This window comes from Ambystoma mexicanum, chromosome 11 (assembly GCF_040938575.1).
Source record: "Ambystoma mexicanum isolate Mex_15411 chromosome 11, UKY_AmexF1_1, whole genome shotgun sequence".
NCBI classification, from domain to species: Eukaryota; Metazoa; Chordata; class Amphibia; order Caudata; family Ambystomatidae; genus Ambystoma; species Ambystoma mexicanum.
In genome coordinates this window covers 1,402,938,768-1,402,965,385 of record NC_090934.1, presented here as the reverse complement: position 1 = coordinate 1,402,965,385, position 26,618 = coordinate 1,402,938,768, and the positions used below count along the sequence as shown (strand labels likewise).

At 45.5% G+C, this 26,618-nt stretch overlaps 1 long non-coding RNA gene across 1 annotated transcript; it reads left to right on the top strand.

Moving 5' to 3' along the window:
• On the top strand, positions 1–23,500 carry LOC138504860 (uncharacterized). Its single transcript, XR_011280016.1, has 3 exons — positions 1–44; positions 4,963–5,064; positions 23,314–23,500. It is a non-coding gene; the product is annotated as an uncharacterized lncRNA (long non-coding RNA).
• Positions 23,501–26,618: the final 3,118 nt, after the last annotated feature.

Here is a 26,618-nt window from a genome sequence, read left to right as displayed (position 1 = left end):
GCGCTCCATGGCATACACGAGTCAACATACAGCAAAGGATCGAGGTAAGCTTTCCCATGGAGCATGTCTCCCGAGGGATGTATATGCTGACAAGCAGTGTTTAACCGCACAATTCGAGTACACACTGATTTGTACACTCTTCTTAACCAGCGGTAGCCGTACGTGTCAGAAGCTTTAATCGCGTGCCGGCAAAGAAGGACCCACCACACATAAGCTGTTAATTACCAGTAACTTCGACTGTAAGAATAGAGTCTTTTTGGACTGGTAAGAATGTTTTGAAGCTACTTTATCACCACTCCACAACTTTAGCTAACTATGAGTTAAGATTATGCTCAAAGACATTGATCTCTGTCTTGTTTTTACATTACAGATATCTCCATGTTTTAATAGCACCATCAGGTCAGCAGGCAATTAGTCGAAGTGTTCTATAGCACGCATGGTAATCTATTGAAAAACTGCAACTAACACACATTCTCTTCTTTTTTTCTAAGTTTTACAATTTTTCACTGTATCTTTATTCCCTGTGCTCACCGAATTGTACGTATTATACACGTTGTTTGTGAATTATTATGCTCACAATGCAATTATGGCATGCGTCATGATAATGTGATTGTGTCATGCATTACACACTTTTCTACTGTTTCTTTATCCCCCATGATCACTGAATTGTACATACTGCACATGTTGTTTGTGTATTATACTGCTCTAAATGGGATCATATCATACCTTAATGTGATTTTACCATTATCGCCTAATGGTCTGTGTAATGGTATAACTAGATGACCTTACTGGCCCTGACGAAGGACTTAATTGTCCGAAATGCATGGGCCTAATTAAGCATCTGCTTCCTAAGTGTGAACAATCTATTTACTAAGAGGTTACATGTAATGAAGTTACCTCCAGCCTTCTTAGGATAACTTGTAAGGTTTATTAGCGGCTTCACAATATACCTTTACAAGCAGTTACATAGATTATAAGTAAGTTACATGAATAGGACAAAGCACTGGCGACCCATCACCGATGCAGGGGCTTGCCAACTGCCTGGCCTAGAAACCGCACCCATACATTCTGTCATTCAGGCATCAACACTCTACATGACATCACAACATTCCTTCTTGCCTAAGCAGGCAATACACAACACATCTCCCCTCTTTACATGTACACAATACACACACAAAGAAACACTTCACAACACATCTCCCCTCACTCTCACACCAAACATACACACACAGAGTCGAACCACAGGGCGTGCGCACCAATATGAGCTCTTCCGCTCACCAAACACCCGACGTGCTAGCCAGGCACATTGGAACCACCACCCAAAGAAACTGAACCATCACTTCACCCTGATGAAGATGACCCAGAGTCTTAAGTACACAAAGTACGACTACAAGATGTATTTGCACCTGCAAAAGATAAAAAATAGTGTGGTGAAAACCACTAAATCCAAAGGTACATACATTCTTTGACCCTGCGTGACTCACACCACAGTCACGCCAGCACTCAAACTGGGGCACTACCTCCCGTTTGACCCTACGTGACCTACAACCACAGTCACACCCACACACAAACTGGGGGCACTACCACCCAGAAAAGCACAGCAACTAAAACCGAATGCGGCTGGGATGCTACCACTCAGCCACAATTTAACTTACCCTTAAACCCAGTGACCCTTATACCCCAGTCACACCAAGACACACAAAACTGTCTTAACCAAACTACGGTGAAGAGGCAAGTAAAACACATGCTTCACATGCTGACCTGGTAACTCACGTACCATCAGCACAACCATACTCATACAACTGGCATATGCTTCTACCCAGCTAACGAAGGAACACTGGAGGCGCTACCTCGCATAAAACCTTGTGGCATACACATCCACACAAGATAATGAACTGGAGGCGCTACCCCTAGTTTGACCCATATCCCATCCCATGACAGGAATCCATACCTTACACCTTACCTCAGAGACTTTTTACCATACAGTTCATGTTGCAATATACTATACATTTACCATTGGAGATACCTACTCTAAAGCATTATTTGTCATGGCCCTAATCCAAACTTGCAGTTTGTAAACCTAGATGTCCATTTTGCCTTCTTGCAACTTACCCTGCAAAGCCTCACAATGGTTACATCTACACGTATATGCTACCCACTTTGCACCATACCAAACACTTTATTTTCTGCTAAGAGTCCACGTCGCTTCCTAGTGACCCAAACTCTCCAATTCCTCAAAAAGGGTTAAACCTAGTCACCTCACACAACTAGATTATTCCAGACACAACCATCCAGACCATACCTGCAACCATCTTCTCTTAAATGCCCACATGCTATATAACACATTTAGGAAGTAGTCGCCGCCTTAACTAAAACATTATCTAAGAGTCCACAGTCCCTAAAATAACCATGCTCAAAATAAGGATACGCTTTTGGTGTCCAACTTGCCATCACCTTGCAGAACACCCGACACGTAACCTGTATCCCTCTTGGTGCAAACTGAATAATCCTCTGATCTAAACCTTCCTTTCTCCACTGCACCGATGGAGAACTAATTTCCACATCTACGTCAGAACTGCACTACGCAGACGGATGCCCACTCCATGCTGCTCGTAGCAACATTTCATTTGCGTCTCTCCTGCCATCCACACTTTGGACTGTTGAGACACATAAGGAGTACCCCGGCCTGCATGCCACATCTTCTCCTCGCTGGTGGCCTGCTCACCGTGGGAGCATCACGGCCTGCACGCCACATCTTCTCCTCGCTGGTGGCCTGCTCACCCTGTGCTCCAAGATAATGCACCTGGTACGCGCATTTAGCCATGTACCGATTCCCCAGCGTGATCAGTACATCACTTCCTGACAACGCATTCTTACGTTGTCAGGGTTCCATTCTCGAAAGTCTTTCCCTCCTCTGCCATTAGAATGCGACGAACTTGCAATGCCCAGATCATACGCGCAATGGCTCCTAGAATTTCGCCTGTCCGCCAACTCCCTTCACTGCCTCTATGACGTCATCATTTGCCTACTGGAGGCCTAGGGTGCAGAGCTCTCTGTGGCCAACCGTCATACGCTGCCTGGCAGCCTCATGCATTGAATTTTGTCCAGCCTCTCTCCTAGACGTCGCAGGGAGCTACCACTCCAAGGTACCTACACGTTTCATTGGCTACTATTCACAGGCCTTTTTGAATCAAGAGACTCAGAATCATTCTCCTTATTCCTGCTTACAATTTTTAGCCCCAGGACTCTGCTCCCCTCCAAGCTATGGGCTGCTGACAGACACACCTGCTATGGGCTTTCTTCCTCCCCCCTGCCTGTGCCCTGGGTGATGGGTTTTACTTGGTTGTTTTGGGGTAGTGTGTCCTCTTGCTTCACCTTCTGCACCCCGCAGCAGATTCTCCAGCTCAGTTTCTTCACCTTACACGCAGGTTCTTTATCTTCTTGACCAACTCATCGCCATTGTAATTAAGTTACCTCCAGCCTTCTTAGGATAACTTGTAAGGTTTATTAGCGGCTTCACAATATAACTTTACAAGCAGTTACATAGATTACAAGTAAGTTACATGAATAGGACAAAGCACTGGCGTCCCATCACCGATGCAGGGGCTTACCAACTGCCTGGCCTAGAAACCGCACCCATACATTCTGTCATTCGGGCATCAACACTCTACATGACATCACAACATTCCTTTTTGCCTAAGCAGGCAATATACAACAATAAATATTAGTGAATAAAACATATTGGTGCATTTTCAGACTTGTTTTACATTTGTTCTATGATTTAAAACATTAGAAACCACCAAGTGGACATTGGGTATGCAGCCCACATTGCTGGCTGACTAGCCAAGGTTTTCCATTAATGTTCATTGAACAGTCATGGTATGTGCCAGAATTCATCACAATGGCCCAAGAGTATTGTCAGTGCTGTGCGATTTGTTTGCAGAATAACGTGGGGAAAAGTGTGCCAGTCAGACAAGGGTCGTCCTCCCCCTTATGGCCCTTTTGGGGAATTACAGATTGATTTCCTACAAATGCCTCAGTGCAAACAATGGCAATACCTGCTAGTGATAGTGGATGTGTTCTCTGGGTGGGTTGAAGCATACCCTTGTAGAAAAGCTGATGCTGCGACGGTTGCAAATATATTTATTTGATGATGTGTGCCTCAATTTTGGAATACCAGTGTGTATAAATAGCGATCGAGGGACTCATTTTGTAAATAACATCATCAAAACATTGTTAAGCACATTGAAAGTTCTGCATAATTTACATTGTTCCTACCATCCCCAGTTAGCAAGTGCAGTAGAGTGGCAGAATGGGATTTTAAAACTTAAGTTGGCCAAATTGTGTCAGGAAACTGGGATGAAGTGGACAGAAGCCCTTCCACTGGCTTTCTAGTACGAGAAGTACTCCTGTTAAGAAAACTGATTTGATCCCATATGAAATCCTAGAAAGAGAAATAAGATGTTCACCAAGTTGATCTACTGGATTAGGAAGTGGGTCGGGACTACAGTGTTGACAATACGAAGAAATATTGGTGGTAATGTAGGAGCAGCTCCAGGCTTGGGAAACATGCCTATGGCTATGCACAGACCATGGTCATGTGAATTTGAGGATCTCAGTTTAGGAATAGGTAAAGGAAAGGAATGTCCAGCATACCTAGAATGTTATTTATTAACGATGGTAGTTGGACATAATAATACCAGAACAGTGAAGGTGTGTTCTAACTCTGCCGATGCGCAGTATAATTTTTCGGATACTCAGGATAATATAATGTGCGCTATGATTCAGCATTTACAGTCCACAGAGATGGAGATTGAAGAATTCCTTAAATATACTGAGGTGTAGAATTGACGATTAAGGTATAATTCTTTGTTGAATCTAGAAAGAACTGCTTCTAGGCACATGGTGTTGAATGCAACAGTAGGTACAGTGTTGTTTACTGTTTTTCTGTCTGCATTCCAGGTAGTCACTGGAAGTACTGGAAGGATGGCAGAAAAGGGGAAGCACTAGATGAAGCATGGAGTGCGGCTAATACAGAAATTGCAACGTGGGGAATGTATAGAGGTACACATTTAGGGGGTCTGGTTGACCGATTAGAAAAAGCAAATGGGCTCACATTTGGGGGCAGACCTGATGGGAACAGAGGCACACATTGGTGAGTTACACGTCATTGGCACCCTCAGTCAGCTTAGCAAGGGTGCTCTACAAGGAGTGATGTAAGCTGGAAGAAATTTGGAATGCGAAATGGCATTTGAAGAGGTGCAGGATAACCTGAATGCCCAGCTGATGCCGATCCAAGATGATGTGCGGCATAATAGTTGTCGTAGGCTGTTGACGAAGGACTCCTGAACGATTGTGGCATTGGAGGAATCTCTGGAAGTATAGTGGCTGGTACTGCGAAGAAAAGGACTGCTCATTCACAGCATATGGACCCATCAGAGGACAATGGGCACTGGCCAGCAGAATACTGCCCGGACCATGGGCAGGGTATAACTGGGAGTTGGTTACCCATCAAGAAGTATGGGAAATTCATCTTCCCAATAATGCCTATAGGTACCTAATCTCTGCCCCAGTAATGACTCCAGATTCATGGTTTAGTATTGGGTCCAAATGGTAATTATGGCCTTTACAGCTTCCACTGTTGCAGTTCTTCCGTAAACTAGGGGATGGACAGATAGATTTGGTTGGGAATAGACTGTGTTGGAAAGGAGAAGGGGTTGGCTGTAGTTTGGTAGGAAGAAGGTTATTTCGGGGGAAAGGTCGTTGTGTAGAATTGATTGCATCATCAGCGTCACATATGCATTTTACTATCTGCACGGGTACGAAGCAATTCACAGTCTCCTGGCTGGGTACTCAGAAGAGGAAAGTAAAGGTTTATATTGAGTTCTTGAAGGGATGCTCTAAATTGCTACCTCATAGGTTTGACGACTTAGAAAAGGTGGAAGCGGTAAGAACTGATGTGACTAAGAGTTTGCAGGTTCTAGAAAATGTTTATAACAAGGTGAAGCAGGCGTCTGAGGTAGCGTATAGATCATTAAGATGTGTGGTGCAGGGGATGTCATATGTGCAGCACATCAGGAAGTGACTGAGCAACCTTACATTACCAGCACAGTCTGTCTCATAGTATTATCTCTCATGTTGGCGGGGGGGGACGTGGTGCTGTGTGAGTATGAGAGTTCAAAACCCTCTGCATTGTCCACAAGGCCTTCTGGGGCCTCAATACAACTCAACTCTCTCTTCCTAAATATCTTCCCTCTCAAGCTCTCCCATCATCCGCCTGCAACTCCCTCAGGGTCAGTCGCTTCTCCAAGCAGCGAGTTGGTGGTAGATGTCTCTCGTCTGCTGGGGCCTCCCTCTGGAACAGCCTCCCTGCCTCCCTGAAACTTGAGGAGAACCATCTTCAGTTCCAGAAGCACCTGAAGACCTTCCTCTTTGCTTCTGCTTTCTTTCCCCCTCTGCCCTGCTGAAGTCCTGACTGATACTGCACTGGTTACCTGGCCACCCATCTGACCTCAGGCCCTAGCCCTGCCAGTTGCACGCCTGCACTGCCACCCTGGCAATCCCTGCACATGGGGACTGTTTTCTGTACCCCTACAGTCCCCCCACCAGCATTTATGACTGCACTCACCCTGCACTTGCCACCAGCTGCTCGTTCTTTTATTTATCTTGTGATTTTATTATCCCATGTACTGCACTTTCCCCTCCCCCTGCCCCCCCACCACTTGCACTGGCGGAATCTGAAGGACTCCTGGCCTAGTAAGATCGTTGTCTGTCTTCCCTCTGTTCCCCCTCCCTTGCCTCGTCGCGCCTTGTAACACTTGTGTATAGGCGCGTTATAAATGCCATATCATATCATATCATACCATACCACATCAAGTAAGATGAGGACACAGGGGGTGTTGGAATCAAGGTTGGAGAGCAGGTCTTCACGGATGTTCAGGAGAGCAGTTTCCGTGCTTCTGTCAGCTCTGAAGCCAGACTGATGGTCATGGAGACAACCAACAGATTCAGGGTGAAGATTAAGCTGGAGATGGCGTGATGGAGATTGGACGATAGTTAACTAGGCAGGATGGGTCGGCAGAGGATTTCTAAAGGAGAGGATGCTCAAGGGAGTACTTCAGGGGGAGACTGGAATCCTGATTAATCATGCATACAGCACATTTGGCAGATGAAAGCGCAGTAGTTTTATGAATGTCAGTAATACTGTGTGGTCGATGACGTTCTGATAGTCCCAGAGATAGGTCATAATGTGCCTATTTGTTAATTACTAACCCAATGGGGTTTAAGTGTGTCCTTATAATAATACATGGACTATAAAGGTGGAGAAGTAATCTAGAGCATTGTGTCACAGTACGATGGCAAATGTGTGAGGTGATTTTGGGTTTATAGTGAATAAGTCGAATTCAAAAAAGTCGAATGCAGAAATGTGGAAAAAAATATTTCGAATGTGTTTTTTACAACAAAAAAAATGTAATGGGGGGGTTCCCCCCCAACCCCCCCATTTATTTTTACTAGATAAAGCCAAAAAAACCATACAAATAAAAAAGACATTCACATTTTTCTTTTGACATTTTTTTTTCGACATTTTTGGATTCGACTTTTTGCATTCGACATTATGACTGGCTACCGTGATTTTGCGTATCCAGTAAGCAAAAAATCTGCGTTAAGTCCGTTTAGAATGAGCGTGATGAATAAATACGGTGTTCATTCCAAAAAACATAGAGATACAGGTTGCCCATACGGGTATATATGGGTTGATGGAGACAAGGAGGAGGTGAGTTAAATAATAACGTTCCGGTAGAGGGGTAATAGCGCATTAAAAGAATAACATAATGCAATAATATTTCAAATGGAAACGAAAGGGTTCCCAATCAGGAAAAAGATGGGAATTGATTGCCTTAAATAAAGGATCTTAAGATCGTTAAAAGAAGTAGATTTCTTTAGCTGATAGACATTCACATCTGAGAAAAACTGTTTTATATATAGAAGAACAGCAGGGATATGCAGCTTAAAGTAAAGTACATAAGGTTTTGTTAGTAAATTGAAGGTACTGAATTTTCCATGGAGATAATATACAAATAGATCTAGTTCACAGATTACTTTAAAGGTAGTTGAAAAGTTCATTATCTTGGTTTAAGCCTACAAAAAGAACCAGGACACTCAAGATAATAGGATTGTACCTATTGCAATGAATGTTGGTAGTGATCCATGGCTTACCTGCGCAAATGAAAAGCAGGATTGGACCATAGAGTAGAAATAGATGGAATTCCAAAGGAAAAACAGGTGAATCAGGGATGATATTAGGGAATAAGGTTAGTTAGAATAGTTGTACAATAAGGGCAAAAGGGCAGTCTGTGATCGTGGAGACTCCCAGGTTTGGGGATATGATTTGTGTTATGATATTCGCCATAAAAGCGTATGATGGCAATGGACTCGTAGGAAGGTAAATGAAAATATTGGAGCTGTCTGTGGAAATATTTCAATACCTGAAATGTCATTTGTCATGTGAATAAGCCCAAGCGTTTATTGTTTTTCTTTAAACCCTAGCAGACACTGGATAGGGAAAACCAACCTAAAGGCTTTTGTAGTACTTGTCCCAGCCAGTACTTGTGGGTGCTCCTCTAACTAAGAATGCGCAGTAGGACTGCTGAGACAGCGCTTTGAGGATCTCTCGGGGGTACTAGGTGAAGGCCACTTGGGTGGCCATCTTGGATTCAACCAGTTCGGACTAGACAAAACAATGGGCTCTTATGCCTCGCCGGAAATACATCGCGCGGTGGCCCAATGCCCATCATCTGAGCAGGTGGATACTGATATCGTCACACCAGAGTGAACAGCCCAGAAGAGGCCTATCACGTTGTCTCGGGAGGATAGCTCAGGAGCAATGTGCTTGCCTTGGAAGCAAGACAACACGGAGCAACATAGGTCTGATCCCCGGTCCGCGCTCAGAAACCTCTGGGTATTAAGTGTGTTATAAATAACCAATTACAATTACATGAAGATGAGGATCCAGATGGAAACCAAGGACAGACGAATGCAATAAATAATAAGAATAATTGTCATGTCATGAATGGTGGGAAAGGTCAGACGGAAGGGATGTAAAACTGAAGGGGCCAGGCCATGAGGTAATACACGGAAAAGGCAAGATGGAGGTGGGTTGGGTTAGATTCAGTGGTGGGCTAGCGGGGTGCTGTCCGTTTATTCAGTTTGCAAACTCAATGAATAAAAGTCTTCCATTGTGCATTGTTAATAAGACTAATGAGTCTTTTATTTTGACTTTTCGTTGATAATGGTTAACGCTAGTACGCTAATGCGGCTCTCCTTGTGGCTCATTGCAGGATTCTTATCATGGCTCTGCTATGCCATTTTACGACTTGCTAAACATGGCTACAAGATGGTTTGCGCCCCCCTCACCAATCTGCCCATCAAGGTATCCACTGACTGCTCCAAGCTCTATCGTGCTCAAATTCTATGTCCAAATATGCAATGTGTAACTAAGCCACTCGCACATGGCAATTGAACACCCTCCTAAGGTTTATAAAAAAAACAGAACACTAGACTTGCACAATCAACTTACATACCACACCTCCGCCAAATGCAACCTCTCACCACAGGCACACCAAAGTCCCCCTCTAATCACAAATCCCTCTATGCACCAACACAGGAAACCTAGAAACAGGCCTTGCACGCAGAGCTCAGGGTACTTCCGGTCTGCACGCATTAATATAACAGCAAAGTTATCTTGCATTTTCCCTCTCTCCCCATTAATCTAATCCACTCCCTCTCTATCAGATCCTCAGAGCACATGGCAGTGCGGTGTAGCATAACTCCCAATAACATAACATAACATAACATAACATAACATAACATAACATAACATAACATACTGACCCTGCATTCTCTAATATGGCTTTCAGTAAATCTTGTGCGATAACCAGCGGTTGGCATTTCGCCAGTGCCTTGGCAAGGAGCCTCGGCTAGTTTGTGAGCCGGTTCACTGCTGTGGTGAAGGCCAGGCCTTCAATGAAAAGGATATTCCGCGGTGCTTTTCACCATGGTTGGGAAAAGGTGCCATTCCCTGGGGGACTGCACCTTATCAAGCTCCAGACATAGTGTGTGGCGCCTGCCAAGGGGTCTGTACCACAAAGGGCCTTTTCCCCCCAACATGACAAATGTAGACATACCAGACAGGCTAGGGGCGGAGTGCAGCTGACAAAGCTTGTCACAATTACATTATTATCTACAGTCTCATTTTCTTCATTCCAATTGCCTCTGTGGTGTTGGGTCTCTCTATGTATGGGCCACTCTTACTAACCGATAGTAAACCACAAGCATTTCAAACTTTGCCAGAGATGTAAGTAATCCATGTTCCCAGTAGGGGACTCTCACATTTCTGGAAAATGTTTAATTGCTTGGGGTTTCACCTGAGGTTAGTAAGGGCAATCCAGACATAGGGCCTCATTACGAGCCTGGCGCTCCCGTAATGAACGGTGCCGGTACGGGACCGGCACCATTCATTACGGGATGCCCTATTACGAGGTCCCCTTGCGGGACCCGCACAGAATGTCTGGTCAGACCAGACGTCCTTAGCGGGTCCCTCAAGGGGACCAGGGAGCTAATAATGTGCCTGTTATTAACTAGCCCGTTATTAGCTCCCTCCTCATTCCCATTGAGCCCTATGGGGGCTGAAATGGGAATGGGGCTGGGTTTTTTTCAATGAGGAATTACCGGGTCCTCTAAGGTTGGAATGGCCCGGTAATTCCTCATTGAAGGAACCCGGACCTGGAACCCGGTATGGAGGCAGCCATGCCCTTAATATGGACATGGCTGTCTCCATACTCGTAATGAGGCCCATAGACACATCACTCTCACGGTGAAACTCATTATCACTGATAATGCCCAGCAAGGCAGACACACATTTCTGTGGTTGCTATTGGTACTTTTCTTCTGAGGAGAGTCACCATGCATATGAGTACTGTACTGCCATTATGGGCAGCAACAGATTGAGATCTAAATGGGCATTTCTCTTGTGGTAGGGCACAGTGAGCCAAGTAGAACTCTTGAGTGTGCACCATCCTGTAAAACTGATTATTTGGCCTTTATCGGTTTCAGTAGAGATGCACTCTCAAACTATTGACAAGCACAACTAAGTAAACTTTGGCCCGGTCTCGCAGCTTGTAAAATCTGGGCTTAATTGTGGTGCAGTCATAGCTCTGCCTCCTTCTGGAGAAGGAGAGGAAAAAAAAGGTTTAAGAGACCCTCTCTCCCGAGGCATCCTTCAGTTTCTCTTTGGGATCTGGCAAAGGTCATAAGGCATCTGTCAATCTCTATTTATGCCACCTTCCCAGGGCCCTCCATTACAAGCCTATGACCACCTGAAGGTCAGGTCTGTAACCTTCAGGAGGCCCTTTCTTATGTTGACTGGAACCTCTCTAAGGAAGCTGGGTGGCTTTGAAAAATGAATGCCTGGACTGTCCAGGCTATCTTTACGATCTGAATGCACCATATCTTGAAGATCGTCAACCTGTTTTTCCCTTGTCTTCCCTCCTTGCATGGTCACGCCTCAATGCACTTGGAAAATCTGCAGAATCGTTGTCAGACCTATTTGTTGTTATCTACACTGTTAATTGCACTTATGCACTTGTGCCATGCACTTACTTTGCCTTGTGTAGACCTGTATCATTCAGAAATTCAATGGCCATGAATGACTGTTGTTTTTTTCCCCCTTGTTCCCGCCCTCCTTGAGCGCTTTGAAACACTTGCTTTGTGTATATGCCCTTTACAAATAACCAATACCAATACCAACCCTACCTAGCTATGCCATCCAATCAGATGCTAGTAACCTGGGCTCACGGGATTGTGCAGGGTCGTAGGTGAAAAGCGGACGACTCGGGAGAAGGACTGCCATATCAATTGCATTGAGTTCCTGGCATGTTCCTTTGGAATCAAGTGTCTTATTCATTTCTCCTGCACTTTCATGTAAATTGACCCTCCTCATGTAGAGTATTTCTTCCAGGACTAGCAATCATGCAGCCTTTTGGGATCTGCTGCACAACTGTTCAGGGACCAGGATCAGGCTACCAGTGATCCACTTGGGTTTTTGTTGCCTGTAATGGCACTTGAATCCCCTGGAAGCTCTTACAGATGAGGCATTGGAGCTGGGCATCACCTCTCTGAGGGAGAGCCAGCTTGCATGGATTCTATGATCTTTATGGAACTTGAAGGTCGTGAGACCAAGGGGACACACAAAGGCTCAGTACCAGGCTATTTTGTGCATGGATGTGGTTCACAGGGTTTCCCAGGCTTGGTTAGACAGGCAAGACTACTCCATTATTGGTCTAATTTCTTGTAGGCATTTCACGATGTGCAGGTCTTGGATGTTTCCAACAGGGTTTTCATGCCAGAGGTGTTGTCTTCTTTTCAATCACAAGAACAACAAAGGACTTGTCAAAGCCCTGTGTTTGCTTCGCCAGAAATGTTTTCCTTATTCAGTGCCTTAAGGGATATGAACTGAGAACCCGGTTTCTTAAAACGAGCTCTGTTCCTGGTTATTGATTTAGTTGGGGTTACCTCATGCTTGGGTGTCATCACTTACCTTGGCTTGTTTGGTTAGATCCGTCATTGGAATGTTGACATTGCTCTACAGATCTTTGGAGGAATTCAGCCAGAGATGCTTTGGCCTAAAAGGTCATTGAGGGAGACTGATGGGCATCCTTCTTGTAATCGGTTGGTCCAATGCTTCGACCTTCGCCAGGTTCTGCTCGAAGCTGGCAGAATGTGCTTCTGAAGCTTGTGATCGATGTTCTTTGAACATACATAACACTAGCTTCTGGACTTTCTCTAAAATTATGATTATTGTAGTTTCGCTGATTAAATCAATCTAGATTTTCTTAAAAGCAGACACGCTTGGATTGCCCTTCCAGCCATCGCACCCCTGTCCGTACCCCCTTGTCTTTGTTTCAGCAGATGGTCATAAAGATGGTGGCACCAGTTCTTCCTTCTCTATTGCCTGATATAGCTTTTGTTTGTTTTCTGTTTTGTCTTCTGTCTATGCCTCACTCCAACCATGTGTCTTTGGATTGATCATTTTCAGAGGATTATGAAGGTATATGAGATTGTTTGCAGCTGGTCGCTAGGCTGCATTGATGATGTATAGATGCCCAATGCTCCTCAACCATACTTCATCCTCGATTTGTTTTCTAATCTGCTACTGGAGGCAGTATGTATAATGTAGCATCTGCATAATCGGAGCCTCCTGGTAGCTCATAAAATCTACATTTTCTAGCCCCGAAAGGCATGAAAATGTTCAATCTGAGACAATCTGTATTAAAATAAGTTCTCTAGGAAACAGGAATTCTCTTGAACCCCGTGCCCACTGGAACACATCCAAGTTGCAGTCCGGACTGCAACAACGCTCTTGCAGTTCAGATAGGAACTCAAGACTCTTCAGTCAACTACAGGGCATCACCTATGGTTATGGAATTGGTGCATCACATCCCACCTCATGGCCGGAACATCCCCGGGCAATTATTGTAACCACCCTTTCCTCATATGTTACCCTCAAAGATATGTCCAGCACCCCATTTCTTCCTAACTAAGTTAACACTTTATAAAACCCAAATACAAAAATGCCTCTACTATGTTCAATTTGGTAAGTGGGATTTTAACTCTTGCACCATTAGCCATTGAATCATTGCCAGTGTGTGTAGCAGGTCAAAGGGTAGTCATGTTTGTTTGTTTGTTTGTTTATTCATTTGTATTACGCTCCAGACCCCGAGGGTTTCAGGGCGCATGGGTTACACAAAAGTTCTCAGCTTAGTTACACAATCGATAAATTATACAATACAGATACATATATACACAAGATAAGCTGAAGGATAGCAGGTGACATTAAAGAATATACATTGCAGGTACTATACAGGTGGTGGACACATGTAGGCTGGAGTTATATATCAGTAGATTTGAGCCAATTAGTGCAGTTGGATCTGAAGTTCTGATATGACTGATCTTCCTGGATTGCGGGTGGCAGGGAGTTCCAAAGCTGGGCCGCTTTCATACCTTTCCATTGCCTCCCACCCTAGAAAGTTTACATCTAGGGACAATGAGGGAGTTGCTAAGGGCTAGTCTTGAAGGTCTGATGGAGGTCCTTTTATGGAATCTCTCAGCGAGATAGCTGGGGGCAGCGTTATTCAGTGATTTATGGGTAAGTGACGCAATTTTTAGTTTGATTTTGTCATTAGTAGAGAGCCAGTTGTTTTGCCGCCTGATCTCAGAGATATGCTCTCTAATAGCCACTCCAAGGGCCGCACTAAGGGCATGTTTTGGAGCGTTTTTAGGTCTGAGACCTGTTTCTGTTCCTAGATGAATACTTAATAATCGAATTGTATTGAATCCAAACTCAAAGGTTGCAGTAAATACATTCCCCTGACATGGGCACTCTTTCTGCATCAATGTAAAAAAGATCTTTGGTGGTACATGCTTAATCTTATGATCCCAGCCAGTGTTTTAGACTAATAAGCCCCATGCCAATTTCAGATCATATGGCCAATTTCTCTCTATAATACACCTGCTTGAGGATGTCCTTTCTTAGTGTGTGGATTCAGGGCTCTTGACAGAGCAGGATGTCTTCCCAAGTGTGACCATCGTGCTGAATGGGGGAGTTGCCTTTTGTTGACACTTTCAAGAACAAGAGGCAGGAGATGATCACTGCCACCGGGCACTGCACACTGTACAGCGTTGAAACCAGTGCCATCATGCCAGGCCTTCAACAGACGGCGTTGAATAAGTTTGTGTGACCTCTGCCAGTGCAGATGACCCGTTTGGCAGAATTGCCAGCAATTCATTGTTGAAGGGGAGCAGGAGGACTGCCCTGCTGGAAATAATGGAGTCCATCTTGCACACTCATAGTATGTTCACTGTTTAAATGGGCTATTAAGAAAACATTTGAATGGTGCCCAAATGATCTTGGCTTAATAGTCTTCCAGGGCATGCATTGCATTAGGGAAACATTGATTCTTATCAAAAGCCCCAGGCTAAATGGATTTTGTTTCAGAGAGAAGAATGCAGGCACTTGCAACGGATTGGTGGATACTAACCAGGCAGGATTTGTCGAGGTGAGATAGGAGGTGGTTGATACGGGGAATCTAATCCTATCCCCCATAGATGGTAGGCGTTGTAGGTCCCTAGTAGCAGTAATTTCATTAGATGCGCGGAAAGCGTTTGATTGTGTAGAACGACGATGCTCAGTGGACAGGGTGTGGTTTGGGCCAAGTCCTGTGTTCTTGCTTCCTGTCCTGGATCCATTTCCTAGACAGTGAAACTTGGTCGCCTGCCATTTGGAACAAGCAGTGTTTAACTCCTGTCAGCCTCAGCCTTGGAACAAGACAATGTTGCCCTCTGCTGCCAATGCTCTTCTTGCGATGTGCTCCTGCCAATTTCAATAGGTCGGGAGATTTGGACATAGCAAACAGAAATGACGACTGTATGGAGACGACTTGCTGTTGCCGATGTGGAACTTCTCAAGCTGAATTCCAGCCTCAACAGCTAAAATTGGGAACTTTGGCATTGTGTCTGGCTATACAAACAATTGGGCATGATCGGAGAGGATGCCAGTCTCGTCAACATGCCAGAAGAATGTGTTGACCGTCTGGTGCTCCATGAAAAGGAAGATTCTAGGGATTTGCATCACAGCAGAAACGGAGACGATGATGAAGAACACCATATGCCTGTGCAATAACACGAAGAAGCGTTCGCCGTTGAAGTTGTCACTTTGGGGAAAGGTGAACTCACTGACGATGTTTGCCGTAGCGAGGATGCACAACGTTATGCCGATGCAGGTGGAAAGAGATATATTAATGTGAGTGACAGAGTGATTGAGAAGTACCTAAATCAGGTCAGCCACCCATATTAGCATTGTGGAAACCTTTGCTCGAACAGGATCTGTGTGACAAGAACTTTCCAAAGTTCTCAAAGTACTATCTGGCTTTGATAGCGTGGATGTATGGACGGCGCCTGAGATGACAAAGTAAGAACCCTTAAGGCCAAAGGCTCCAAAGATGACGGTGAACCCCAAAAAGAGGTTGACCTGATGATGCACGACCTGGGCATGAACACTTTACGAGTTGTTGAGAAAAGGGTCTGACATGGAAATGACTGTACCCCAGTCCTACTAGTCTTTAAGTGGCTAGTAGACTGTCAGGAATTTCCGTTGAGAGCTAGTTAGCCGCCAACGATGCAGTAGCCCAGCTAACCTTCCAGATTATTTAAAATGAAGAAAACCGCTGTCACAAACAAACCCCGAAAGAATATCCAGTTTACCCTGATTGTTAGCACATCATGAGCTGAGCGGATTGGGGGAGAGAGAGTGCAGGAAACAGAAGGGAGAAACTGAGAATCTTCTAGGCTTTCAACGAGTCTTCTTCATACCTGGCCAACCTTGCATGGTATTGAAAGCGTTTCTCCGCCTCGCTCCCCCTCGGGCTTGTCTGCTTTCTGTTTCTGGGCTTTCAGCTGGCTTTCGACATAACCTCTTTTTTCTCTGTTTTTTTTTGCATCATCCGAAAACATAATTGCACAAACATAGGAGAGCAACGTAATACGCTTTTACATCTAGATTTACAAGTACAAGAAGGTTCTTTAAGGAGCCCGAGCAGATCACCTTACATCAAGTAATAGGGCATCCAAATGAGCAGCATTCTTTCAAGAGACAAGACAATGAAAGCAGTGTCCAGGAACTCGGCAGGGTAACTCTTCGGACAGCACTGCTGCGGCCCGGCTCAGTCTATCTTTTGCACAGACCCTTTCCGGTGAAGCCGTCAAGCATCCCAAACCTCCCGTCTACTGTTTAACTCTCCCTGTAATGCCATGACTCAATGTCATGTTAAAGGTCTTTTGTGTTTTGCACTCTGCACATCGACACCATAGTGGTCTTGAAGCGCCAAGCCTTGCCCGTGTAGAGGGGAGTTGGGATTCCCGCCGGGCCATGGTCTGTTGGGTCAAAAGGAAACAGGGTCAAGGAAAGCACGAAAGGGGAAGGATTGGAAAAGCAGGTAAAAATATACAGACTTACCTCAAAATGTGTCAGGAAATGAGAACATCAGGGTGAGTGGTAGTGATCGTTGAGATGAATGTAGAGTTTTCAGTGTTTTGACCGAAGAACATGTAATCAGGAAAAGTGATGAGAGCTTCCCTGATTGGCTGGCAGAACTTTCATGGAGGACACTACTAGTGTCGTCGTGGTGGTGGTGGTATTACTTTAACGCATTTTGTGGATGCGTGATGGCCTTGAGGAGTTTTCAGGGCTACTAATCGGATTGGATCCCCTCCTGCTGATGGCCAGAGAAGGCTCTGGCTAAGCCCAGACAAATGATGGAGGCACCAGAGCCAGGAACTGGCTATGTGCAGGATCAGTGCTGAGGGCGCAGAAAAGGAGAGCTTGGCACAAAGGGTCTCCCCTCCCTGAGCCATACCAGGTTGGCCTCAGATGCAAAAGAGAGAACCAGCGTTGCCCTTCTATGAAATGAATTGGTAAATAAACCACTGGATTGCAGAACGAGATAATTAAATTAGAGGAAAGGTTGTAAATGATGTCTGGAAGGAGACATTCACATTCAGGCCAACACTCTTAAGAGGGTAACTGTACATTATAAGGCAGGGGTCTGCAACCTGTGGCTCGCCAGGAGTTTTGAACTATCACTCCAATGATCCCTGATGGAAGTTGTAGTCCAAAACATCTGGAGGGCCAAAGGTTGCAGGCCCCTGTTATAAAGTCTGCATGCAGAGGCTCGCTGGCACCTTAAGCACATGTTCTGAGGCCTTCCTGTCCTGCCTGGATGCTCTCAAGTGACGACCAATGGACCAGGAGAGCACACACATCCAGGTTCAATAGGAAGGAGCCATGGGCCCTTTTACATGAGGGTGGCTTTTTGATCTGTGGCTCCAGCGGGAGCAAAGCCCAGGACTGAGACGCCTGCAAGTTCTTGAAGCCTGCCAGGCACTGGTGGAGATGGTAATGGCAATGTGGGGAGTTAGGGTTCCTTTTGGGATGGGACTGGGCTCTTCTGTGAGCTAATCTGCATAATGCAGCCTTCCCTTCCCTTCTAATCCTGGGCTGCAGTTACCTCATCCGTTCGTTAGAGGGCAGCGTTGTTGTTTTAAGCTTATAAGGGTTGTAGAGGCTGCTTTTTGCAGGTCTACATTGGATGATGTGGCCCTTTACATGTATTGAGTGCAGCTGACGTGAAGTATGACATTATTGGGGGGGGGCGTGAACCATGCAACCTTCCTGCTGCTCCACAGTCCTTCTCGGCGTCGTACAAAGCGACAGGACATTGCAAATATGACATAACAAAAACATGACATTATGCTACAGCATAATGGGCTTGTATCATAAAACTGCTGTTATGTGCACAAATCGAAGGGGCTGTGATGAGTAAATATGTGATGTAGATAAAACACAACTTAAGGGGTACGGAAAATAAAACCACGCTTGAAAGAAGTGTAGGTCCAACATGTGTGTGTGTGTGTGTGTGTATGGGGGTAAAGCAGACAGAAGGTGTTGAAATAACAACAAAAAACACAGGAGTAAAAAATGTGGCTTCTCGCTCTTTTTCAAATGCATGAGTTTTATGACTGCAAGTCAACGGGGTGGCTTTAAAATCTGTCAAACAACAAATGAACTTCCTCCAAAGAAGAGTTTCAGACTCGGGTAACCGGTACTTCCACAGAAGCAGCATAAATTGGAGAAAAAGAATAAAAAGAAAAAAGAAAACATTCAGAAACTCTTTCAAACCCTGGTGGGTTTGTATTGAACACGAAGCGTAAAAGATCCCTCGACAGAATCAAATGTCCTTTCAGCTGTGCGCTTCGGTACAGCAGCTACTGCAGAGATATTTGGGCTGAATTCTTTTCATTTTATTTTAATGTTATAGTTTTAAAAAATTACTATTGCAATGGACTGCTTTGGAAGATAGGATAGGACAACAATTAAGTGTTTAAGGTTATCTCCTATCTTTTCTAACTGCTTTTCAATCGACTATCCTGCTCTCCTCACTAAAGCTGTTAGGAAGAAGTTTAAAAGGACATCCTGGTCTCCAACTCAGCCCTCCCTATCGCTGACACCTTTACCAGTGCTTCCTCCAGGCAAACCCTCAACGACATCCTCTTTGTCGTTCCCTTGGCAGACCTATGGACTCTTCATATGGTCTCTGTGCTTTTTCCCATCTCTTCCTCTCCGATTAATGGTGGCACCCGGTGGGAGGCCCTCCTGACCTCCTTCCACTCCTCTAAGGTCATCAGTAATGTTTACCTGAATGGTACCGGCTTGGTCCAAGGCCCTCAAGCCAACCATCTCCCCTTTGCTAGACGCTTTGCGTGCCTCATCAAGTTCCTTTCTTCTTCCACTGTCCCCCCTTCCCCCACCATGGCTTCTTTGCTCCCCGTGCTGTCTCCTCTTTGGCTACCTTGTCCTCTCCTCCCTCCTCTCCTGCCCCCCCCCTTGGGCTTCTTCTACACCTCCGCAGGGCGTACCTCTAATTTGTACACCTCCTCAGACGTTTTTCAAGGAAGGCAACCTTCTCTATATTGCCACTCTAAACTCTCGCTCAGCTGTCAAACACTCCTCTGACATCTGCCACCTCCTGGTGGAACTTGACCTCGATGTCTTCGGTCTCACCAAGACATGGTTCACCGCCAGCTCTGTCACGCATTTTGACACTCTCCTCCCTGATGGCTACAAGATCCTCTCCGTGCCCAGATCCAACCGTTCTGGATGGGGTGTAACCCTGATCTTCCCTGAGTGGATTCCTGCCTCTGTCATTCCTACGCAGGCCTACTCATCTTTCGAATGCCTCGTCTGCAGGCTCTCTCTCTCTCTCTCTCTCTCCTGGCCATTCCCTTACTGTGGCTACCATCTATCGGCCACCTGTTCAGATCTTCTCCTTCCTCTCTGAGTGGGCTGACCACTCCTCTTCCATCCTGGTCTTGACCACTCAACTCCTCCTTCTTGAAGACTTTAACATCCGGCCCATGAAGCGTGTGTCAGCTGAGGTTTTCGCTGCCACCTTCTCCCCCCCTTCACTCCGGGCTGACTCACACCCTGACACAGCCGCCCTGTCCCTGCTCTACTCCTCTATTTCTGCTACACTTGATGCTCTTACCCCTATCATGAGAATCCGTTTGAAGTCCAAAGCCAAGTGCAATTCTTGGTATGACTCTGACCTAGCTACACTTAAACATAAGTGTAGGGCAGCTGAGAGGAAATGGAGGGCTTCTTGTTCATCCTCTGACAAACTGGCCTGCCGCCTGCTCCAAAGGCAATATTCAAGCCCATGTATCTGCGAAATCTAACAGCTCAGCCGAACTCTTTAAAATCTGCAAGGAGCTGGCCAACCCTGCTGCAGTTTTCACCCCTCCTCTCGCCTCTCAGGCTCATTGCAATGCCCTTGCCTCTCACTTTATCTCTAAAACTTAGGACATCTTGTCCACCCTCTCATCCTCCTCTCACCTCTCCAACTCTGTTTGCTGACCCTCCTTCAGCTACCCCACCACCCTCTTTCTCCTCCTTTCCTCTTTTCTCCCCTGATGAGGTCGCTAGACAAGTGCGATCTATGAAATCCTCATCAAAAGAGGTCCATCTCTGTTCCTCTAAAACCATTAAGGACCACATTGATACCCTCACTCCAGCCATTGCCGATTTCTGCAACCTCTCCTTAGCCTCTGGATCTTTCCCCTTCCCTCTGAAGCACTCCCTTCTGCATCCTCTCCTCAAGTAACCCACAGCTGATCCTTCTTATCTGGCTAACTATCGCCCAATTTCCATTACTCCCTTTTTGGGTAAACTCCTGGAAAAGCTGGCCATCACTCAGCTTAACCTTCATTCTGATTCTGTTGGCTGTATCTGTGACCACCAATCTGGCTTCAGAGCTGCCAGAAAAATGGAAACTGTTCTCCTGAACATCCGTGAAGATCTGCTGTCCTCCTACCCGATCTCTCCTCTGCCTTTGACACGGTGAAGCATACCACCCTGCTAAACCGTCTCCGTAACAACCTGGGTATCACTGATCAGGCTCTGGCCAGGCTGACCTCTTTCCACTCTGATCAACCCTCCCAGGTGCAACTTGGGTCCTTCCTATCATCTATCTGCCTCTCTACCTGTGGTGTTCCCCAGGGGTCTAACCTCTCGCCCTGGCTTTTAAAACAATACCTGGCAACCCTCGCCTACTGCATTTCCATTTTCTGCTAAAATTTCCAGTGCTATGCTGATGACACTCAACTCATTTTCAGGCTTCCCTCAGCCACCTCCTCTCCTTCCCTCATCTCTGATTGCCTAATCGCCATTCAGAATTGGTGTGCCGCCAATGATCTTTGTCTAAATGTCAACAAAACTGAGATCCTCCTCATCGGTACACCCCCAACACCCTTTCCCCTCACTATCTGGCCAGCCTCCCTTGGCCCTCCTCTTACCCCTCCCTGTGAGGCTAAGACCTCAGGGTCATCTTTGACTCCATACTTTCCTTCTCTGCCCACATCTCTGACATCTGTAAAAAATCAAACTTCTTACTGCACCTCCTCAGAGGTACTCTGCCTTTCCACTCCTTCCCCTAGAGGCTCACTGTCTCCAAGCTCTGATTCGCTCTAGGTTGTATTACTGTAACAGCCTCTTTGTAAATCTACCACTAATCCAGAACAGGACTGCGAGACGTGTCCTTGGCCTCAAGCCCTGGGATCGTATCTCTCCAGCTCTGAAATCCCTTCATTGGCTCCCAGTGGATGCAAGGATTAAATTTAAAACCCTTTGCATTGTCCACAACGCTTTCTGGTGCCTGGGTCCAAAATACCTTCAACTATCCCTCTGTAAATACCTCCCTTCCCGAGCCCTTCGCTCCTCTACTTCAAACTCCCTCAGGGACAGTAGTTTTTCAAAGAAACAAGCTGGGGGTAGATCTCAGTCTTCGGCTGGGGCCTCCCTTTGGAACAGCCTTCCTGCCACCTTGAAACTTGAGGAGAACCATCTCCGGTTCTGGTAGCACCTCGAGACCTTCCTCTACGCTTCTGCCTTTGCCCCTCTTCTCCCCTGCTGATCTGTTTTCTCTCTCGGCACTGTGCACCTGGTCACCCTCTGTCCTTCGGGCCCAGGTACCTGCTCACCCTGCCAACCCCCTGCACTGCCTCCGGGCCACCCCTTGCACTTGGGTCTGTATCTGTACCCATGCAGTTCCACCACCCACTTTTCTTCTGCACTTATTCAGATATACCCTATCTTCTTAACCTAGCACTTGCCACTTGCACTACCACTGCTTATCACCTTTATTTATTTATGTATTTAAATTATTATTATTTATTCTGTCTCTCCTCGGTTTCGCACTTTCCACTTCTCCCCCGTTCCATGCACTTTCCCCCTTTTCCCTTTCACATGTACTTGCACCTTCTTAATGTCACTGGGCCTAGTAAAATCGTTGTTTTTGTTCTCCCCGGTTCCCTTCCCTTCGCCTTGTCGCGCTCTGAAACACTTGCCTATGAGCGCAATATAAATAAAATATTTCATTTCAACGGTGCCGGCACTTCTGTGAACAGTCTGCCTAACGGGGCCGCTGCACCTGGCAGGGTCAGACCTGTCAGGCACAGTAGCCATGGCAGGCAGACACGTAGCTAACCGGCACTCTTGTTTTTGGACTGGCAAACTTATAATGAGGCCCATTGTGCTAGAACCAGTCATCAGGTAAATGACAGCAGAAATCCCACAACTAGTCTTGGTGAATGTAAAGGATTCAGGTCACCTCTAGGCCTGCATTACTAGAGGAGTGGAGGTGAAGCACCCACCTATATACTATATGGATTAGGACGATGGCTTCAGAGGTCTGTGGGCTCAATTCCTCACATCCGGCGGGAGAGAGGCATTTCTCAGAGAAGTCCATCCTGATTACTATTGTTTTGGTGGAAGATCCCAGTCTTATATTTTAAGTTGCCCCATCTGAACATAGTCCCCAGATAAAATAGTAAACAACACTACATGGTCAGAGTCCTTCCTTGTTCCTTTGTGCCCTACATCACAACTCCTATGAGTTTTTATAGGTTGACTGAACAAATATTTATTATGGTTCATCGGCCCCTTTTATGGTCCAGTCTGTTTTTTTTATTAGTAGATACACATATGAAATAATGATTAGAGTGTGGTATGATGACTACATGTTTCTTGTTTCAGTTTGACTTCTTATTTTGTTTCCTTTTGAGGCACAGCAGCTTTGTGGCAACTTCCGTGCCACTGTTTAAATGAGAAAATAACACATACATACTGTTTTCTTCATTGCAACCTAGGTCTTCCAGATGCGATTGGACTTGAAGCAGCGCCTTTCATTGTTGGTGGGCCTTCTACTTTTGAGAGACCTCATGTGACACTCCCACAGAAATGTGCCTTACTTGCAAGAACACTACAGAGTCTTCTGATTGCTCAATGTATGATTAATGGCCTTTGTATATAAAATGGACATGTGTTGAATAAGTACACATGACTTATTTCTCTTGTCCTCACATTTTCTTTAATCATAGGCAGTAATATTTGTGCTACATTACATTTTACCCTGTATGGATGCCAAATAAGTCTATGATTAGTTCTACTTCCTGGAAGGAGCTAAAGAGACTAATCCATGTTTTCTGTAAGAGTGCTCAAACACCACTGTGAAGAACATTTATAGAAGGACTAGGAGTCATTCCCCTGGTCCTTTGTGATGGAACATTGAAGGAGTTATTTCGACTATGAGATGGAAGCATGAAACCAGGAGAAGGGAGCGTAAGTAACTAACTCATGGTGGCAACAGTAAAGACAGACACAAGTGGTCACAGTTCAAGGGTGTTTATTAAACTGTATAATGGGTTGGTAGAACGCCTAATCTAAACCTAAATCTAAGATGAGAGCAAACTATGACTATCAAAACAAAAATAAGGCAGCCCTAGTGAAGTCTAGTCAAATAAAAAGGGCCTATACTAAAAAAAACCCATTGCCAGTCCTTACCGCTATGCTACAAAACAGTGTGGGGGTAATATTCACAAGAAATGGAAGAAGTGTTCACTAAATGATAAGTCAGGATGGTATGGCTAGGGTCAGGGATGCCATTTAGGGGTCGCCTGGTATCGCAATTGCGACCCCTTGGTGCCACAGTTGCAACCCCTGAGAAATCCCTTGCGACGCCAACTTAAAAAAAGAAAAAAAAAATATTGGGTGCTCTTGGTGTTGCGGGCCTTCCAGCAGGACATGGACAGCCCCACCACAGCAGGTCTGGTGGGTCCCTGGCACAGTCCTCACCCATTAGGGTCCTCCATGGGTGAGAGTTCTCACCCATGTGGCACATGCCACATGCCACGTTCAACTCCAACCCCTTCTTCCCTTCTCCCTCAGCTTCTCGGTGGGTGTGTACCTGTGGTAAGAATGCAATTACTGGATGTAAGAGCGGGTGTGAGTGACTGGCGGGTGAATGAGAAGTGATGTGTGTTTTTGAATGTTCTCTATGGGTGGGTAGGTGGTTGTGTTCCTGTGTTGACAATGCAATGAGTGGATGTAATAGAAGGTGTGAGTGACTGGTGGGTGAATGAGAAGTGATGTGATGTGTGCTTAGGAATGTTCTGGGTAGGTGGGTGTGTGCCTGTGTAGAGAACACAAAGCGTGGATGTAAGAGAAGGTGTGAGTGACTGGTGGATGAATGAGAAGTGATGTGATGTGTGTTTTGGAATGTTCTGGGTGGGTGGGTGTGTGCCTGTGCAGAGAATGCAATGAGTGCATGTAAGAGAAGGTGTGAGTGAGCATACATGTGGTAGTTTGTGTTTGAATGTTCTGGGTGGGGTTTCCTGTGTGCCTGTGTGGTGACTCCAATGTGATGGAGTGCGAGAGATGTATGTGTGAGTGACCGTGGGTGAAAGGGGATGCATGTGTGTGTAAGGCCCTGAGAGACTGGGGATCACTGGAGCATTTTTGCCACATCCTTTATTGAGTTTACATGTTTTACTGGTATTTTTGGGAAAGGGCATGTTCATTTCTGCCATTCCCTGGCTAGACTGGCATTTTGGTGCAGTTAGTCTAGACATTGCTTACTGTAGCATGACATTTATTAATCAGCATCTTTAATAAAGCAAGCATGATAAGTAGTGTTACCTTGCTAGACTGATGTTTTGGTGTAGCGGCCTGTATACTCTTCACTGTAGCATGACTTTTTATTAACTGAGCCTCTATGATTAATCCAGCACAATAAGTGTCCTTATGGGTCTAGACTGGCTTACATTGGAACCCGTTTGGACAGGTTTTCCTATTGTGGCATATCACTTTTAATGGCTAAACCAACAGGAGTATATACTTACATAGGAGTAATGGCATATATTGGCAGATCCAGTTTGGTGCCCAGTGCCAGTAATGATACTATAGAAAAACGTTGTAAAGCAAACATAAGTATGGTCTTAAAGGGAATGCTAGCATATGTTGCTGGAAACAGCAAGGAAATGTATGGGCACAGCCAGCAAACAGATGTTTTTCATAGTGGCATATATTGCAGGGACTGGCATGATAATGCATTGGGAAATGCCCTGTGACTTGCATCTATTGTACTTTTTTTTCATGATTTACCCTACACCCTGCAAAACCGATTGTTGGCCTTTTACCCACATTGTTGGCCTTTTACCCACATTTCCAAGAAAGTGTGCTGTGTAATGCATCATTGTAACCCATTATTCAAAACATTGACTCTAGGGAGGGAGAAGAATCCCCCTGTGCCCCCCACTGAACCCATTCCCGTTAGTTTGGGCTCCCTCGCTATGCTCAGAAGCAATCACATACTTGTGGCAAATATTTACACCCTCCAGAAAAACAACTCACCAGCCACCAATGGTGGCTGGTATATTTGTGGACCAGGCACCGCCCCTTCTCTCTATGTTACGTTAAAGATTTAAGCTTGGATTAAAAAACATATTTACTTCTTTCACTTGCAGTAATGCATGCCCCAGCAGCGGCATAATCATCAAGGACATTGCGCACATGTGGTTGTCTGGTCTGGCACGGGGTGTGGCGTGCCCTGCCCTGTGCTTTGTTTAGGCGCTTGGGGGAGACCCCCACAGCATGGCTTGCAGGGTAGCTGCCAAATTTTGTGCTACGCCATTGGGCAACAAAGGATAGTGTGCAGTGCGTACCTTAAAGTCTGCCAGTGAGTTTCCGGGTGAGAAGCAACTTGTGGGTGTTTTCAATTTTAAATAACCGTGCTATGAATTTATGTGTGCATCATACATTAAATGGTGTTTTCTTTTCAAATGTCCTCTGGCACCCAGTATTACGCTTAGATAATAAAAACTATGGGGGGGTCTTAGATTTATTGAAAGGACCTTTCCCATGTATTATACTCCAGCAAAATTAACATTATCAGGTGCACTCCCCTCTGTGCACGCAGACTAGTCTAATAGGTTTCTTCAATCGTAGCGGTAGCTGAATCACAGATACATTTATAACCAGGGAAATTTGTTAATATTAAATTCTGGTCAATGATTTAATTATCAGGCCTTGCTCGTGCAGTATTTTTCTCCTGGTTAAACAGCAGCGCATGCCTCCCCAGGTCAGTGCTTTTTTGGTTTGTTTAACACAGCAATGC